General features: G+C 44.3%; 1 long non-coding RNA gene across 1 annotated transcript in view; it reads right to left on the reverse strand.

Annotated features, from left to right (window-relative positions):
- Positions 1 to 818: 818 nt before the first annotated feature.
- Positions 819 to 19,920, reverse strand: part of LOC106629344 (uncharacterized) — a 96,388-nt gene continuing 77,286 nt past the window's right edge. Inside the window, exon 6 of the long non-coding RNA XR_012579741.1 lies at positions 819 to 4,029. This is a non-coding gene — a long non-coding RNA (uncharacterized LOC106629344). The remainder of the gene's footprint in view (positions 4,030 to 19,920) is intronic.

Here is a 19,920-nt window from a genome sequence, read left to right on the forward strand (position 1 = left end):
CTGAGGATCATGTCCTCCATTGTTGGACACTGTCCTACTTCCTTTCATTCCTGAGGAGCTGTAACAGACTATGCCAGAAGAGGATGTGTTTCCTTAGTTCCTTCTTAATGATAGGAAGGAGGTGAAATTTTCTTGCTAGGAATTGACACCTTTTTAAAAAATTCTTTTGTGTAAAGAGAAGGAAACAATGTAAAACAAAATTTTTAAAAAGTTTGTAGTGCATGAATTACCTCTTTTACCTTTCTTGTTTTTTATAGCTTTGACATAAGACATATGATTCAATTTGGATTAAAACAGAAATGAGTTCGTTTTGCTCCTACACATTTCTTTAAAAGCCTGCACATTCTGCTTTTGATATTTTCCTACCAGATCATTTCTGAAGGGAATACAGCTGCCTCTGGCTTTTAAAAAGTTTAGCTGCTGTTTTTGAAAGCTTCAGAACTAATCTAATCCATTTTATGTGCACATATGTGTGTGTGCATGCAAGGAAGTTTGTGTATGAAAAGCTAACATATAACATATACCAGTATATCTGTTTGGAGGGGTTTTTTGGGTTTTTTTTTTATTTTTTTGTTTTGTTTTTTGTGGTTTTTTTTTTTTAGTTTTGGTTTTCGGTATTTTGTTTTTTTAATTTTTTGCACTATTTTCAGTCTCTTTTGTTTGAAACTTCTGGAAAACATTACAAAAAAGAAGTTTGTTGAAGTTTCCTCCAGTCAGATCATCGATGAGTACAAGAGGCAGTAATCACAGTTCTTTCCATACAGATGCATTTATTTAGATTTGTTCATAGACCAGAAATATCCCCTGGTACCCTTTGTTGTATGTCATGCTTTGGATATCTCTAATTTCATCTGGGGCAAAAACAAAAAAAGCAGCCAAACTGAATCACCAACTCAAGCAAAGAGTAGCCATGCAGAATTCAGTGACAGGCCAGCCCAGAGAAATTCGCCTTGCAGTTCATCCTTCAGCCATTCCCACCTTCTCTCTCTCCTTTGTCTCTCCAGTGATGCCCCACCCCAGATGAAGGGACACCAGCCCTGTACCCTGGATCATGAGCTGTGAGCAAACAATCCAGCAGCCCTGTGAGATCGAAGCAAGCCACCTTGGGCAGCACAAATGATGTTTTGAGGCACAGCATGCTGTCCATGTACCTCTGCAGTGCTTTCCAACCATGGGCAGAGGCCTGGGAGGGTAGGGAGAGGCCCCTGAGGTGCTCCAGGACCCAGCATCATGGAGACACACAGGCAGCCACCTCAGCACCTGGCTGTGCTCTCAATTCTGAGGGGCAGCACCATCCCACTTGCTATTCTTGTTCATGGGGTTTTGACTGCCTGCTTGCATTACTCCAACAGCCTGAAAAGTGATTATTTCCACTGATGGCACCACAGGATCTCCTGGCAAAGTGAATGCTGCTTCAGCAGCAGATTCAGTTTTCCCCAGGGCACAGAAACCTGTGTGACACGGGACAGCACAGCTGGAAATCAGATGCCAGCCTCCATCAGACAAACCAGCAGGCATGGGTGCCAAATGGGCTCAGATATGGCACAAAGTCTGCAGTGGAATTGCCACTGTTGTGAATGCTCAAGTTGCCCCTGAGCAGCCATGAAGTTTTTCTCCAAAGTCACAGTAGGTGTGAGTGAGCATTTCCCTCACAATAAGTCAGCTTTGCTTGTGACAGAGCTCGTGGCAGAGTGCAGGCACAATCAGCAAACACCAATGTTTCCCTTGCATGACTCTCCTGATCCCCCAGGGGATCAAAGGCACCCAGTCTGCCTGTCAGTGACTCAAGCTGAAATCCAGCCCTGCTGCCAGACTGAAAACTGCTCGGGGAAGCAGGAGGGATTCACGAACCCCCTGTGCCTGTGATGGCCTTGGTCACTGTGAGGTGACCTTCCAGAGGCTTCCACCCACACCCACCATATCCTGCAGATTCAGGGAAAGCTGGCCTGAGGGCTCTCAGGGCTTCTTCAGGCAAGGAAACTGAAATTTTAGTTGACTTCCCTCCCCTTGCTATCCCCAGCTACCATTTGGGGGAGTGTTATCCCTATGGCCACAGCCTTTTCTGATATGGCAGCTTGCTCTGATAGGGAGCAGTGGAATCAAGCTGGTGGCAGCAATAGGCACAGCAGAACCCAAAACATTTGTGGCCAAGGTGGCTTTCACGGTGTTCAGATGGCTTGGAAATGGTGCCATTAGGGAGAACTTCCCCGTGTCCTCTCCCCACAGCCCCCTGGGCGCGATGCACTCTTTCTCACCATGGCCACACAGCTAACCCACAGCTGCCACCCAGAAACACCTTCCCTGAGCTGCTGCTGCTGCTGTGGCACAGACCTGTGTGTGCTAATGCAATGCAGGAGAGCCATGAAGCCCTCATCTGTCAGACCTAGGTACAAATTTAAATTAAAACTCATTTAGGTCGGTGCTCCCTTTTGATTTATTGGCAAGCGTTTCTCACTGTTTGAGCCTTGTTAAATTTCTAGCAAACACTTCACTGACCAGCTGTTCCTATTAAGTCAAAAGAGTGCTGCAGAGCGGGGTCATTGCTGCCTCACTTTTGGGGGCTCTCCTACACAATCCCCACAGAGCTCTCTCGGGGAGGGAATTATACCCATTGCTCCGTGTGACGCCTTGCTAATGCCAGTGAAGCATTCTAGGTTTTGAGACTCTGTCTCCCCCAGTTCTCACATATTTTTGTTCTATGAATCAAAAAAACACCTCATAAGCTCCCTGTCAACTGATGGGACAGGGTAGTTTTCCACTTCAGGCCTTTCTCCTTGCCATTCTGTCCTGCTTGCCATGAACCAGTCAGTGATTTTCAGGTGGCTGCGGAGGCAGCGTCTCAGGTCTGCAGTGCAGTTGCAAACATTAGTCATTTAGAAGTCAGACTTTGTTTCTGTACTTACAGATCTCAGTGAAGAAACTACAAAGTATTAGTGTTTTACATGCAAAAGAGGATAGCTTTAGCATCCAGACACATCTCATACATGCAGTAAAGATGACGGAGCTTTGAATTCTCCTTATTTATCACAGTAATGGTATTTTACATTTAGATTGTGTCTCCCTGCTGAAGGATATCAGGGTAGCTCATAAACAACATACACACTTTAATAATACATCATGGAAACACAGCATCCTCTGGGGTGGACAGAAAAACCCAAGGAGAACTCAGTGCACAGCACGGAAAGAAACTTGTCTCAAAGCAGAAAGAGAAGTCACGATGCTTATGCAACACTCTTAGAACTATACTGCTGTGCAGAGGAAAAAAACAAACAGCACTGTTTTTTAAAGTTTTCATCAAAAAACCACTACATGGTGAGCTCTGTGGAATTCAATTTATCGAGCTCTCAGGATCACAAGTTAGGTCAGCCTTGCCAGGAATTGATGCAGTTTGTAAGTAATCCAAACTGGAGGTGTCAGAGCGCTGTTGTATTTCCCTGATCTCCTGCCTTGCTCTATTGTTTATTCATGTGGCACTGCATAGCTGTGCTTGGGGCAGGAAAGACACTACTTCCACCCCAGAAGCAGCAAATTGATCTAAAACTGAGAAAGCTTAGGAACCGAGGACCCTCCTTCCCACTCCAGGTGTGGAGCTAGTAACACATGTTTGTTTCAAGGTGTGTGTTTATTATTGGTGTTAGGAAGGATCTTTGCTCTTCCCTTCCAGCTGAATTGAGTATATCATGCAGGTAACAGTCCAGTGTCGAATCTGGGCCAGGACTTTTGGCATGTGCCATTCAGTGCTGAGAACAATAGAAAAGTTGGTCCAAAGATCTGAACTTGTCATCCTCTTCGCATTTGGAAAGGGTCCTTAGACCAAAATAGGTGAGACTGTTCTAATCTTCATTCAGCAAAATCCTCTTACCGATTGGTTTTGAGTAAGATATTGGAAAACTTTGTTGAGCCCACACCAAGGCCAGGGCTTTTTCTAGAATGTACATTGGAAGAATAGCTGGGAGCACTTTATCTTTCTTTTAATCTGTTGATTGAAAAATTATCCCAAATGGATTTTTGCAGCTCTCTTACAGGAACCTGTACGCAAATATCAAAATGGTAGAGAATAACAGAGTATTTAAAATTTAGACTCAAAAGATTTAAGACCACAAAATAAAATCCTATCTGCAGTAGGGAAGACATCATGCATCTCTGCCCTGTCAGCCATAGTTAGACTTTGTTAGCTCCCATTAAACTCTTTGCAGATCTGAACTTGTCATCCTCTTTGTAATTCTAGGCAAGTAGCAAATTGGCTTAAAAATGTAGAAGCTGTCCTTATGTGTATGCACGCTTGCTTCTGCCTTCAGTTTTCAAGCATCTGAAGGCATCCATTAGATTAGTTATCATGTTAATAAGTAGATTTTAGAAATGCAGCATATTCACAGCTCTCCCTTGGACAAATCTCAAGTGATTGGAGGCTTTGGTCTAGATATATCAGGGAACTGACCTCCATCCCTGAAAGCGTAACTTTGAGCTCATTTTATCTGCCACACAGAGAGAGGGGAATCTGAGTGCCCTGGTAGCAAGCAAAATTGAAAGCTACGTGGGAGATTAGAGATGGCTCTGTCTGATACTGAATTGCCATGCCTGGTGAGGAAAGGAGAGGGTGGTTATTGAAGGAGATACATTTTTCTGGGGAGGAAAAAAGCAAAAAGGAAGCAGCCCTTCTGGATCTTTCTCAAGGTAGCAGAGGATTCTTGTCCCTGTTATTACACATCCCCCAGCCCAGGCTATGGGCCAGGCTGTCCGTGCACAATGTGGAGATAGAGAGGACTATCTGTCAGTCATGTATGAGGAGCTGGGGGCTTTTTGTGGTGGTAAGGGAAGCTCTAGTTAAAAAAAATAGCCATCAGACTGAAGGAATGGTGATTTCCCTGCTCCGGTGTGGAATCAGCCCTTCTTTGCATCCTGTTAAATCTCCTCTGCCAGAGATGACTCATCCCTGAGGTTCATAAAAATACTTCTGAAGAGCTGAGAGGTTTTTTTTTCCTCTTTTCCTTTCTTTCTGTTTTTTTTTTTTTTTTTCGTTTTTACTGCTGAAGTGGACTCATAGCACTGAATATATATTTACAGAATTATTCCCTAAGGATATTTCGGAATTGTGCTCTTTAATTCCATCATACTTTTAGCATAAATATAAGAATGTTTGTGACACAGGGGATACAGCGTCAGCAATGTGGGTAAGAAACACACTTGCAAAACCTGAACTTATGTTCAATATTTTTGGAGAAAGGACAGGAATCTCATTTTCTGTTGTAGTAACTTGGTAGACATAGGCTTATCTAGGTTACTTGCTTATTGTCAAAGAGAGGACTGATCAGTTAACCACTGCCTCGTGTACACAAGACAGCTGGGTGGGGAGCATCTTCCTTTTTAGTATGGGTCCTATTAGGGGGCACCAACATCCTACAGTGAGAATAATGCCTTTTTTTTCTCTTATGTGGAAAGAGATGCTGCAAGCCAGCATGGTGAGCCCTCCCCATGCTCCCTGGGGCAGTCTACCTGTTCTGCAAGGTGTTGTTATGCCACGAGTGCACCAGGGAGTGGAGAAATTTGCTCCCTGAGCATTTTCTGTATTGCATTACCCATCAGGGCTGTGGTATGGGAGCTGACCGTGAGTTTTGTGTGCAGGATGAGTCACAGCAGACTCAACCTGCTGCAGATGGGGGTGCTCAAAAAGCCCTGGCCCCCGAGAGGCTCCAAGTGACAGCACAGGTGACAACCTAAGCAGTTTTCTTCCCTGTGGAAGTGAGCAGCAACCAGTCAAGTGGCATCTTGGAATGAGTCATCGCTGCACTGAGCACATCATTATTTTGGGAATTAACTGACGGAAGCGTTTGCCCGTGTATTTTAAGGGCCTAACAATAAAATCTGCACCATTATAACCAAACTTCACAGAGTTTGGCAAAGATCAGGCAAACTTCTATTTGCAAATGCCTTATTGATGTTATTCCAATGCTTCCACCATTATCTCCTGCACATTCTCTATCCTTTCCTGCCACACATTTAGAAAGTAAATAAGCTCATCAGACACATGTTCCATTTTATGAGAGCAGAGATGCGCACAAGAGCACAAATGAATATGAATAGCCCATTTTTGGCACTACCCAAGCTTTGGAGCTGATTTGTATGACTCAGAAATAAATACTGTGCTAAAAGGGCTCCTCCATAAAAATACGGATGGTGAAAGTAATGGAGAAAGGAGGAAACATTTTTCTCAGAAAATGGCTCTCCCTGAGACAGCTTCGTGAGACATGTGGCAAGTTCTGATGTGGGCCTGGTTTGCATGGCAGCACTTTGGGCTTGCTGACAGCTCTCTGCCCAGGGAGCCATGCCACTGCTTCACACTGGACGAATGCCTTCAGAATGGAGAAAAAATAGACTTGTCTTTGAAGGGAACAAAGATGAAAGGGAGTCTATAAAATTCTCAGCAACTGAAAATAAATAATAGTAAAAAAAGCCATACAGAGCTTTAATTTCCTTCCTGTTTTGGTTTTGTTTTGTTTTGTTTTTCTTAACACTTTCCCCATTTCACACTCTCAATCTTAAATAAGGAGGTGGCCTTTAATACTGAATTTTCACACATGACAATAAAAAATATTAGACTAGTTAGCATTATACATGAACTGGGGATAACTGTAAGCCTGATAAGGCTAGGAACACTCCTAATATTTAGGTTTTTTACCTGTGGCTTTTTAGGAGTGATTTTAAATGGAATTACTTCTCCTACCATGTAGGCCATAAGCTTGTCACATTGCTACCAAAATATGGAAAATAATCCATGCACCAGGGCTAGTGCAAAATGGGTACCCAAAAGGCTGTCAGTTGGGCTGGATTGTCATTGCATATACATAAGAAAAATGGGCTTTTTTTCACTGCAGAATTTTGGCGCCCCATGCTTTTTGGTAAAAGGGCTGTTAACACTGTGCAGAAACCCATAGGCAATTCTCTGGCCCTGAGGATCCCAGATCCTCACCATCTCCCCAAAATACAGACAGCTGTGGAGATCAGCTGGATTTTGTTAATTCTTGGAGCTCATTGAAGGGTGAATAGAATCTGAATCCATTTGTGAGGGATGGGAGATGTTTCTGTGCTGGACTATGCTGGCTGCTATTTAGATAGCAGCCCTGGGTTTGCAAGGCTGCCTCTATCTAGCTGCTAAGCCAGTCTACATGGTATCAGTTTATTCTATCCATTGTAGACTAAAAATGATGTGTAGGATGCCCCAAAGAGATCTCAGAGGGATTGTACCTTCACAGGCCATGCCTTCAAATCTTCACCAGTGGTTATTTTGGCCTTGTAGCAGAGTAGATCCAAGTGTGCCAAGCTGAGAGAGCCTTAAGATCCAGACTTTTAAAGACAGATGCAAAATAAGATGTAGAAAAAGTTTCCTTTAAAACTGTCTTTATTAAATCACAGCCAAGCATTTCTGAAGAGCCTTGGAAAGGAGAGAAGGTTTCAGTACTGCCTGGACTGACTGTCCAAGCAAGGAGAGGAGGAAGGTTTTGGGTCAGCTCTTTCCACAGCACTGCTTGATAATGCTTTCTACTATTGGAGATTATTGAGACAGGGTTAAGAGTTTTTATTTAGTAAGTCTTTACTCCTTACTTTATTTTGGTGTGTTTTTTTTCCTGGAAGATTAAATCAGAAAACAGTGTTCCTACAGTGAATAAATACATCATAGGAACCAGAAACAAGAAAGGCTTCATACCTGGTCAGCCTTTGAAGTCCTGCTGCACAAATAAAACAAATCTTTGAGAGGAATAATGTGGATTTTGTGTCTAGCTGCCATACAGAAGGGAGCTGAGAAGTAAGCCTGGGTCTGGCTGTGATCCTGCTGTGCCAAAACCCTGGATGGGGAGGAAGGGACACACTGATTCTCTCAGGGCAGGTGGGCAGGCGATGCCAGGTCTCAAGGGAATGCTGGCCCTCAAAGAGCACCAACAGGGAGGAAAGGAAGGATCTCAGGAAGGGAAGGATCTATCTTCAGGTCCTGGGCTGTCAAAAATGGATTTTCAGGACCTGACTTCTAAGCTATTACTTGGTCTTAAGTGAATTCAACAGAGGCTCACTACAGTTACTCATTGGTACATTATGGCCAGAGAGTGAGTAAAAGGCACAGTGTGATTTTCCTACAGCAGGCAGCATTTTTTGATGTACTTGTTATAAGGCTCTGATCCCCCAATTGAACCCAGGGTTAATTTAGGGAGGAATTAATCTTTAGCACACGGATGTCCATAGTGGCTTTGGGGAGGGCTTTATAGATCTGCAGACATCTGTGTGTGTGTGGTAAAACACCAAAACATCCCCTTGCTCCTGAAGGGAAAAGAGCCCCTGTTTGAGAGGAGACCCCCTCCAGACTGCCCCAGACAATGTCACAGCCCTGCCATGGCACATCCTGGCTCTGCCAGCCCTGCCTGTCCCTGCACACCCTGAGGGGCTCCCCCACCTCCCCAGGCCCTGGACCCCATGTCACCCCTTGGCCACCAGCCCTGCCCCATCAGCACTGCACAGGGGCCAGTCTAGCTCCCCACTGCCCTGCCCTGCTGGCCATGGGCCCCCTGAGCCAAGCCCACCCACAGGAGCACATCCCAGCCTGAGAACAGGCTCCTGGTGGCATACTGCAGGTGACATCACAGGTACAGGCTCCCCTGGCTGCTCTCTGTCATCACAGCTCTCCTGCTGTGCTGAAATCTCCCAAGGCAGGGAAGAAATACCTGGCTATGCTGGGAATGCCCTCATCCATTCCATTTTGAGCAGAAGACTTTTCTCTGAGGGCTGGTTGCTAATTTGAGACAAGTTGTTAATGAGGGGCAGGCATATACCCTCAGCCAACGATCTTGTACCATTTTGTTGCCTGGAATTAGGTGTGGCTTTCACTTCCAGCCCCCCTGAAGGCAGTGTGCTGGGGTTCCAGCCTTCAGCATGCTGGGCTTAAACTAACAAGGCGGCAGCACTGCTACATCTGCTCCATCTGGAGCTGTGTGATACTGATTCACTTTTATTTTCCCCCTGCAGCTTCAGCCACTGGAAATAAAGGGGTGCAAAGAACGTCATCCCTTGTCATTGTGGTTACAGAAAATCCTGGAAAAGCAACTGAGAGTAATGTAGCTTTGAAAATCAGGAACCGAAACAAGCGAAACCATGCAACATTTATTAATAAATTTCAGTTAAGTCTCCCTGGTTTCAAGCCCAGTTACACGATTTCTCTAGGGGGAGGCAGGAGGAAAGTAAATTTATGACTGTTGAATGTTCGAGCCTGTCAGAATTGTATTGAGTACTACAAAAAATGGATGGCTAGAAATAAATTTGGGTGTGAATAAGCTGTTTCCTCCACAGGTCTGGCTTACACTGGCAGGGTGTGCTTAACGGTTGACTGGAGAAAAAAAAATGTGACAGACAGGATGGTTTCTTACAAGCTCCTCAGGGAATTTAAACACCACCTCTGTTCTTTTTCCTTTTAATTCACCCTCTGGTCACCAGCAAAATAATTTAGATTCAAGCTTTGGGTTTAGGAGAATTACTGGTAGAAGGGGAAAGGTTAATTTGTTTACTTGGGGTGATTTTCTGTTTATTTTGCTTTACTTTTTTAAGCCCTGATGTGAATTATCCGTTTTGGCAAGTGAATGAGAACAGTTGCATGTACTTGGTATTTTCTGTCACATACACTATTATTAGTAAGAAACACATTTCCTTTTGGGGCATTAAGGACAAAAATAAGGCTGTTCACATCACCACCCCCCACCACCCCCCCCCCTTATTAACTCTGTTAAAGCAATTGTGCTGGCATTTAAGGGAACTGGCAAATGCATTTGTTCAGTGGCAAATGTGATGCATTCAACATTCTTTTCACATGAAGAAGAAAACAGGGGCTTTCAGCACAGGGAATATAATAGCCAAGCTTTGGTAATGATTTCTAATATTTTAAAGAGAGGAGAGGGGAAAGAGATCTCATTTACTTGTTTCGGTGTGAAGGAAGGGGAACAGCTCTATTATCCAAAATCTCCTCTGGAGCTTTCAGTGCTATTTGGTGCACATTTTCTCTCCATGTGTAGACAGACCTGCCCTCAGTGACAGCTCACTGGGCTGTGGCTGGGGCTTTGTGTGCAATATGGACAGTATTGCTTTATCATCTGAGCACAAGGACAGGACATGTCTCCGTAGCACAAAGTTTATCCACTTGTAGGGCAGGATTCCTTTTCTAAGAATGAGCCCTATCAGGATGCTCAGATGCTGTTGAGCTCTTTTCTTTTGTCAACAGTGCTATCATCAGTCATAACAACATGGTGGGTCATCTTGCTGCGTACTCAAGCAACTCAGATCATGGGGTGCTGAAATTTGCCTCTTTTCAAGGTGTTTTGCTCACTGGTATTGGCTTTAAATTTGGCCCAAATTAGGTTGGTTTGAAACTGTTGTGGTATTTTCCGCCTCTATTGCACTTCCTTTTCTGCTGGTACTGATTAAAAAGAATTCTTTGACTCTCCAGAGCAGAATTCTGGTGCTCATCCCTTGCTACTTGTCACTTACCTACTTGCCTCCATTTGTTGTGGAGAAAGTTGGTGGTTCTAAATCCAAGCAGGGATTTAATCTTTCCTCTCAGCATTGAGAGGGGTGAAATGCAGTGGTGGGAAGTGCTACGGTAACTGATGTACAGTACAGTACACTTGTTAATTTTTTTTAGACCAAAAATGCCCAAGCAGCTGGTAGTGACAGCAAGCAAAATGCCTCTTTATGGCTGATGGGGACAGAAAAGTCATACAGATAAGGCAAAGAGATGATTTTACTTTACACTTAGCAATGAGGTATTTTTCCTGTCTGTTTCAAGGACTTTGGTCTTAATCCACCAGTCTTTAAATATATACTAAATAGCATTTAACAAGTGGCTTTTAAAATAGGGTGAACTTTTGCAAGGGGAGTATTTATAGAAGTAGCTATTTAGTTTGCTAGTAATTTTCGGTATTCATTTTGCTATTGCTGAATATATAGAACAGGATTATTCACCCACATTACCCAGCTGCTTCTGTTTGATAACACAATAAATATTGTGAGGTAAGTGTCTTTCCATGGTAATGACTGTGATGTCATGATTCATGTGGAGTCACAGGTATGAAGAAGTGGGATCTGTGAGAAAGAGTTGTTTTTGAGACAGAAAATCCTGAAATATAACTGTCTTCCATTATTGGCCAAACGATAGATTAAAATGCAATTCAATTAAGGAATATTGCAAGAAATTAATTTTCTGTGATGCACTTGAAAAATGCTTCCTGATATTGGAGTTCATTAAAAACACAATTGTGTCTTATTAAAAGAAGCTGTACTTTTCCAACTATTCTTTTTCTATGGATGAGACTTGGAGTGCCAGAAGCTTATAGAAGAAGGGAATATATTACAGTGTATAACAGTGTCGAGCAAAGAATATGTTTGGGGGCTGGGGTTGGGATTTTTCATTTAGCTTGCTGGCAGCTGCCAGCTGAACTGGATGTGCACTTGCTTTTGGAAGTTCTCTGACCTCTTCAACAGCTGGGACTTACAGAATTGTAAACTTGACACACATTTGGAGAAGATTTTTCTGGTGCTGAACCTCCATGGAACTACCATGAAGCCATGCAAGGGAATATTCAGAAATGTAGGTTTTAAGTCAGGTATACAAACCACCATCACTAGATGCTTCAGTGAGTGTTTTGTGTAAAAGTCCTGTGACATGGTTTGAGTTGATCTAACCCAAAATTATATTGGTTCTTCTCTTCAGAAGTCTGCTGAGATAATGTACCGTTTCTCTAGCTCAGTAATGGGAAAAATATCTTGAGCGGGACATGTGCATGTGTATGATCAGCTGGTAATGAGCTAAATGGTCTCCACTGACAGCAACATCTACTTTTGTCTTTCTCCATTTGGTGGAGCTGCACATGAGCTGCTACACAAGAGAACATCACTTCATACTAAGGGAAATATGCTGGGAAAAATCCATTTTGGATTTATGTTTAGAATATCCACAGATGTCTGCTCAAGTTTTCCATTTCATAAACCCTTGTAGTCAGGCTGAAAATGTAACTAGAGCTGGGATCAATGGGCAAACTTACAGATATTTTATCTCTTGGATCAAAAGAGTATGGACAGGGCAAAAAAATACCAGGAAAATTTTAGCAGCAAAACCAAATGCAGGAACACAACTGCTAAAGATTTCCTGGTATGTTTTTGACTGAGGATCTTCTCCAGCAAGTCTCCATTAACACAATGTCCTCCAGTGCTATGGATCAACCAACTTGCTCCACCAGCGAGTTGACATCCATTACATTGGCATAACTGTGAATGTTATGAGAGGAGATTGATATCCAAAAAATATGTCTGGAAGTGGCAGCACTCATTCAATCTGATCAAGAAATGATCACTAAAGGCAAGAAGAAATTATGGGCTTGGAGAGTCTGCCAAGAACTAGCTGGGACAAGCTGTCATGTGCTTCAAACTCTCAGGCTAACCCCACACTGACCAGCCAGAGCTTGGGATGGCAGAGGGAGCCTGTCTCTGGGATACTCTGTGCCTCTGAGTGCTGGACAGGCAGCACACAACACCACGGGTAAGCTGCATGAGGCCAGCACTCCTGGAATTACAAGGCAGAGAGAAGCATTGCCAGTGTTGAGTTTTCCAGGAAAGTGGAAACAGGTAAGTGAGGAAAGTACAAAGTCAGCTTTAGGTCAGCTCTGCAGAGGAAAAAGAACACAATAGGCAGCTTTATTTTTCACAATAGCTGATTCTGAAGGTGTTTTTAATCATTTTCTATCCACTCAGACAGAGAAAGTTATCTGTGAAACTGCTACAAATATTTGAAAAGTGTTGCACTGCCCTTGAAATGAGCAGTACGTTTTTAAACTGATACTGTACAGAGAAGGTGAAGGCCTAACATAGTCTGTGATTGATCTAAGGTTTCCCAGTCAATCTTGTAATTTCAGGGATGGTAAAACAGCACCTCGTTATCTGTAAAAAAGAAACTTGCCCCAAACCCCTAAATTCCAAGACAGTAAGAGTGGGAAACAAAGAAGTACTACTGTGAAGATAATTAACCCTTGACAACAAAACAAAAATTTCTTGCACAAAGGACAGCTACCTAGCTCACATTGAAGCTTAGGGCAAATGTTAATACTTCCATAGCTGACTTATAGATTATCTGAAATATCTTACCAGAAAAGAAAAAAGCAAGTCCCTAAACCAAAGGCCACATGGAGCTTCCTGAAGTGTGGGAAAAGCGCAAGGCATGACTAAGAGCCAGTGACTGAAAATAAACATCCAGGAGCTGCAATGGCTTGCTTGTCTTGCTGGAACATGCAGGAATCAGAAGTCATGACAACAGAAAGAGCATTTGGATGCCTTCTGTGGGATTCCTTTTTCCTATACCCTTTATTTTCTCCTTCACACACATGAAGGAGGAGAAGAAGTTTCTGGTGAACCTGTTTGCTTACCTGGTTGCGTACCTGTTAAGTCCCAATGCCACAGGAGTTGCCTGGGTTGATGCTGCCCTTTAGTGGTGCCAGACATTTTTCTGGATGTGGCTGTGATTTCTGAACACTGTCACTGCCCAAGTTTGAGTGTAAATGTTGTCAACAGAGAATGGTGTCAGGTCCTGTTTGCTCAGAGGTGTTCTTCCTAATAGTGTTGGAGGAGATGCTAAATGGGTTGACCTGAAACCAAGGGCTGTACCAAGAATGTCCTAGACAGCCTGCTGGGAACAAGGGCACAGGCATTACACACAGTGTTACTGGCACAAAGAGGAATTTTCAGATGTACTGTCACAAAAGGATAAATTTTATTCCCACTGAGGATATATTAGAGATGGGTGTAAGAGTAAGTTATAAAATGTGAGAAATGTATTGATGTTAATAGTCAGAGGTAATACATATCAAGTGTTGAGTCCCTTTCAAGGGACACCATTACTGGAGTGGCTGTGGATCAAATCTAGTGAGAAGTGTTTGAGGACATCTTCCAAGAGACTGAGTGACATTTATCCTACTGCTCACTACTAGATAAAATGTTGAGAATCCTCTGGATCGTCAGTCCAGCAAAAGTTGCCTTCAACTTCAGGTAAAAAAAGGAATGGAAGGAAGGTGCATTGATCTGGTACTCCCTGCTGGGGTAAGAACAGGAGAAATAAGCCTTTGAGAAGAAAAACAAACAAAAACCCCAACCCCGCCAAGAAACCCAAGGAAAATTGTATCGCAATATCAAGAGCTGCTGAGATATGGCAGTGTTACCAAACGCTGGAAACAAAGAGGGGTGAGCAGGTTCTGTCGCAGACATCTTTTTGTGAAAAATCCTTTCCTTAGGATTTTTCCTCCTGAGAAGCTGAGAGGCCTCAGGAACAAAATGTAAACAATGATTATCTGCTGCTGTGGAATGCAACAGGTGCATCTGTGATTGGTCTCGTGTGCTTGTTTGTAATTAATGGCCAATCACAGCACAGCTGGCTCGGACAGAGAGCCGAGACACAAACCTTTATTATCATTCTTTCTTTTCTATTCTTAGCTAAGCCTTCTAATGGGAACCTTTTCGTCTATTCTTTTACTATAGTTTTAATGTAGTATGTATCATAAAATAATAAATCAAGCCTTCTGAAACATGGAGTCAGATCCTAGTCTCTTCCCTCATCCGAAAACCCCTGTGAACACCGTCACAAGGTTCAGAGGAGCTCTTGACTGAATAGGGAGATTTACCTCAAATACTCTCCCTATAACTCTCTAAACTGAGAATGCTTCAAGTCCCTGTTTTTTCCAGTCCAAAAATTTAGGGGAGAAGAAGTAGTTTGATGACAGAAAATTGCTGGAGAACAGGACTGTTAAAATTGGAGTTTATAATCTCTGAATGTATGATTAGCCTGCAAAACCAAACGTATGCCACAATTTATAGCTCCCATCTTATCCAAGACTGTCTTGAGCAGATGACACCTACACTGAGGACCAGAACTAAAGTGCTGATTCTGTGTTCCTGTGTACATGTTGGATTATTGTCAGAAAGAATTTAAACAGAAACAATCCAGGGGTTTTGTATCTCTGTCCTCTCAGGCTGTAACTCAGTAACTGGGCTGACCAGAGGATTTTCTGCCTGCCCTTGTGTCTCACTGGATTGTGGCTCAGTGCCAGGAGAAGCTGTGCAGAGCTCTCCTGCCCGGGGTGTGCAATGGCTTGGGTGTGGGATTCCTGTCCATGGATGCTGCAGAAGGTAGGTGCATAATCCTCAAGTCCTAGAGCATCTCTCCATCCCAACAATCGGTATCTGTCCTCAAGGGAAGGCTGGGGCCAGAGGAACCTGCTAGTTCTAGGGCGGCAGTGAGAGAACTGGGGATTATTAGCAGTCTGAACACAGATTCTGTGAAACAAGACTTGAACCCTATCATATGTGCAGCATGACTGGTGGCCAAAGGAAGAGTGAGGAAAGTGAAGTGTGAGCATTTTCTTATGTAGTGTGGTGCAAGAGTTAGATACTTCTGAGATTTACTGGATTGTCTGGAAGTGAAACAATATCTGGTACAAGGCAGAAATAGAGCTGAAACTGTTTAGAAAAATAACAAAATCTTGTTTGTTGCTTTTCTTTCTAAGAAAAGTCTGTTGTTTAGGGACAGTGATTCTAAACATATGACAGAGAAAATAGCATTCGAAAGCAGTTGTATGCTCAAAATATCCATGCTTAAAAATGTAGTAATTTCATATACTGCTTTGGTTTGGGTTGTTTGACCAAGGCATAAAGTTAGATTTGCTGGGTCCTTAGGTTACATGTATGAACATTTCATTTGCATGTACAGTTAAGCCCCAAATACATTTTAAGAATACACTCTTATGAATTTGGGGCAAGTTCTTAAAGGCAAGACAGATTTGGAATAGCATGCATGACTGCCTAGGATCCCTGAGACACTGGATTAGTCATGGTGTGAGATGTGCCCATACTGAGGGACTTTGAGCTTTTTAATCTTGTCCATGCTTGTTGTAACATTTTGACTTGCATGAATCCAAGAATGCAAAAGGAAAGTGGGACATGAAATGAACCTCTTCCAGCCTCTTTATCAATGCAGTGCATTTCTCCCAGCTGGCCAGAATGTGCCTAATCAGACAATGAAAGGCCAAGAGACTCACCAAGAGACTACAAATCCATTAATTTGGTATTGCTTGTGGGAAAAAGCTGGAAGCAATTGCAGGATTTGTTAAGCAAAAGGCTTGGCAAAGTCAATTGATTAGGGAGGTTTCAGAGAAAGCTGTTCTTGCTGAGCTGCCAAGGTAAAAGGTCCAGCAAATTTTAAAGTGTCTTGTTGGCACCATGTGAAACAGAATGGGTGCTGCCATGTAAGAAAAGCTGAAAACTATGTGAAGTTGTTGCTTTGTTTTTTTTAAGAGAGGACAAGTATCTGATATTTCACCAGAAATCCAATCCATCGTCTTATTTAGCTACATTAAATCTCCACAGAGCCCAGTGCATACAAGGGACTGACAAATGCAACCGTTGTAATAAATACTCATTACAGGTGTTAGAGTAACAAATCTCTGTCAGGAGAAAACCTTTCCTAAGATGAAACTGTTTTTAAATAGGGGACAGTCTCACTCAGCAAGCACATAGTTCAGTGTTTGTCCATATTTTTTGTTCCTGGTCCCCTGTACCAACTAAAAACTCAAAACGAGGAGAGAACCAATGCTTTCTACAGCACCCCAAATTAAAAGCTATCCTCAAACACTCCAGGATTTCAGAAGGAGAGATGATACATCTCTGAATAAAGTGGAATTGTGTCCGAATCTGCTAAAAATTGAATGGGGACAAGGTATTACAGCAAGAATTTTCACACAGTCAGCAATCAGATGTAAGAAAAAATCTGTTATAGATGGGCCCTATTTCACAGATAATGAGGTAAAGAGACCCAGGTTAGGTGTCTGGAGGGAAAGAGCTGCTCCACAGCATCTTTCCAGAGACAGTGTGGAGACACGGGGACCAGCTAAAGCCTGACTGCTGTGCTCTGTGAGGCAGCCAAGGGAGAGAGGGGGTCTGAGTGACAAGGATGAGACACAGTGAGGTGCTTTGGAGCCTTTGGAGTGTTTCCGAGCAGTGCAAGCTCCACCTGTGCTGGAGCTCACACACAGCTGGGCCTCAGTGATCTTTTCCCCATGTGAAGGGAGAGGGCTGGAGTCAGGTCAAGGTTGGCACCTGGCACAATGCTGCCCAGGGAGAGATGCCAGGCTGAGCCAGGGTCAGGGACAGCCCCTCACAGCTCTGAGGGGGACACTGCTGCCCAGGGGAAGGCCTGGCTGGGCTCAGAGGGGAAAGGATGCTGTGCAGGGACCCAGAGGTGAGCACAGAGCCCCTGCCCTGTCAGCCCAGCCTGCAGTGCTGGGCTCCCTGCACACAGAGGGCAGAGCACGGCACGGAGGGCAGAGCACAGCACAGAGGGCAGAGCACGGCACAGAGGGCACAGCAGGCAGAGACGGCAGAGCACGGCACGGAGGGCAGAGCACGGCACGGAGGGCAGAGCAGGCACAGAGGGCAGAGCATGGCACAGAGGGCAGAGCACAGCACAGAGGGCACAGCAGGCACAGAGGGCACAGCAGGCACAGAGGGCAGAGCACGGCACGGAGGGCAGAGCACGGCACAGAGGGCAGAGCACGGCACGGAGCTCCGCAGGACAGCCGGGTCCCTGCCAGGCAGGGCGGCAGCAGAGGAGCAGCTCAGGGACACCAGGGCTCTCCACTGAAGCGTGGGGCAGCAGCCAAGAGCAGCGGGAGCAGAAAAGCTGTTGCAAGGAATCCAGACACGTTGGGCTTTTTTTCTCCACAGTGACCTGGCCAAGACCCTGAGACCTGAAGGGATGGTGTCAGGTCTAACCAACATCCTGTTAGGTGTTAGGAAAAACACTTAGGAAAATGAACTGTCCTTTTCTGTTGTGTAATCCTCCACCCATTCCAAATGGAAAGGGAAATGAAGTAAGGACTTATTTTTTATGTTTCAAGAAGTGCCTACATAAAAAGACAGGTTTCAAGGGAAAAAGCAAAAAGATTTCTGACATACTTGTTCTTTGTAATAAGAATACAAAACCTGGTTGCTTCTTCAGGATTCTTGCATTTTGCTTTATACAAACAGAACAAAGGGGCAATGACTGGGCTACTGAGAAAACAAGTTTTGTTTCTCCCCATGGAGGAGAAGAAAGAAACTGAGAAAAGTTTCTCTCCCCTTGATGAAAAAAGGGAATGTAACTCATATTCTGATCTGTGGGACTTGTAGTTCTGACAACAGAGAGGTCAGTTATAAAAACTCCTAAAACAAGCAAAATGATTAGCATCCCTCCTCAGGGACACCTATAAAACCCTCACATATTTGTCAGTGGGAGCAAAACTTGGACATTTCTGTTCAGGCTAAGGTGGCACAACTACAGCTGCCAGTGATGGATTTCTGGCAAGATCCACGGACTGGAGATGCTGCATGTGGGAGGTGGAAGGGAGGAGAGAGGAGCCTTCATGCTGAATGTGGTGTGTGCAGTGTGTGAGGGGGTGTGAAGCTCCCTGGTGGCTCCTGGTTTCCAGCCTGGATGCAGGCAGGGGGACAGGGCATGTAACCTCAAGGAAGGCAGCCTGTGCAAGAGTTGTGTTTGCTTGTCCCTCCTTGGCCTGTCTGAAAGGGAGGATTGGTCAGGAATAGCCACTCACAGCCTGGGGAAATGTCTCTGGGGCCACCTCTCCCTGTCCCTGAGGAGTGTGTTCTGCCCCTTTTCCCTCACAGGCACGTTTAATTATCTTTCAGCCAGTTTAATGAGCTGAATCAGTTCACCTAGGGCAGACTGAGAGCAAGAGCTGGTTTGAGAGAAGCAGCCAGACACACATGCAAATGCCCGCAGGGGACAGAGGAGGAGAGGAGCAGGGAGAGGGACTGCCCTTTAGCCATGCCAGTGAGCTGCTAGAATCTCTGTTTGTCCCACCTTGGTAAACCTCACCCAAAGCAGTGGATAGCCAGTGCTTCTGGCTCCTGGGGCTGCCCCACACTGTGCTGGGGAACTCCCACCTTCTCACACTTCTCTTGTTGCAAAGAGCTTCCTTCCCTGGAGCACATTCTGCTGCCTGTGTGCCCGGTCAGTCTGTCAGAGAGTTTATCCCATGTATCTACAGGCATGGGCTGGCCCATGACCAAAAACACCTAAAATGTTTTCTGTGCATTGGCATCTGCCCTTGGGTGCTGCTTACTTCCCTGAGGAAACTGCTGACATTCCCTCAAGAAACAGAAGCATCACAATGGCATTCTAATTTCTGGTAACAGAGGTTTTGCATGTACTAAAAAAAGGCATAACCATCATGGCTTACTTACAGGCTTGGGAGGAGGGTTTGGCAGGGATAAAATCTCTGCAAAAAGTCTTTTGGAAGTGACCCCTCCTCTCTGTGCTGCTGACAGTCTTGGCACTGTCCAGATCACGACTCTTGGCTGTAATCCAAGTTTCTCCTGGATGCACTTATTGAATCTCCTCCCCTTCTTTTCCCCAGTGTGTTTGGAAGAGAAAGCCACACAATGGGGCTTAGTGAAAGAGTTTCTTATTTTACCCCAAGAGCTACTTCCCAGGGGATGAAAAAGACATCCACACCCTTTAATTATGATTAGTTGCTGCCTTTCAGTTTTGAAAACCTAGCCTTGATGCCGCACTTTCTAGAGCTCAGTGGTGGGCTGTAATCACTTCTGGTCAGGCCTCTTGGCAAATACACCAGGGCAGTGTCTCCTTGGAAGAGTTTGTCCTCTTTGCAATTGGTCAGGAGTTAAGGACATAGTTCCAAGCCTTCTGTTGGCAGAGTGGTTCATTTGTTTAGTATGAAGTATGTTTGTGTGATTATACTAAGTTAACATATACCTAAAAACCAAAGGTGCAATAAGATTTGTAAATTCTAAGGTGAAGTACCCGGTCTCAGTTTTGAGGAGAACATATTCCCT

This window comes from Zonotrichia albicollis, chromosome 3, assembly GCF_047830755.1.
Source record: "Zonotrichia albicollis isolate bZonAlb1 chromosome 3, bZonAlb1.hap1, whole genome shotgun sequence".
NCBI lineage: Eukaryota > Metazoa > Chordata > Aves > Passeriformes > Passerellidae > Zonotrichia > Zonotrichia albicollis.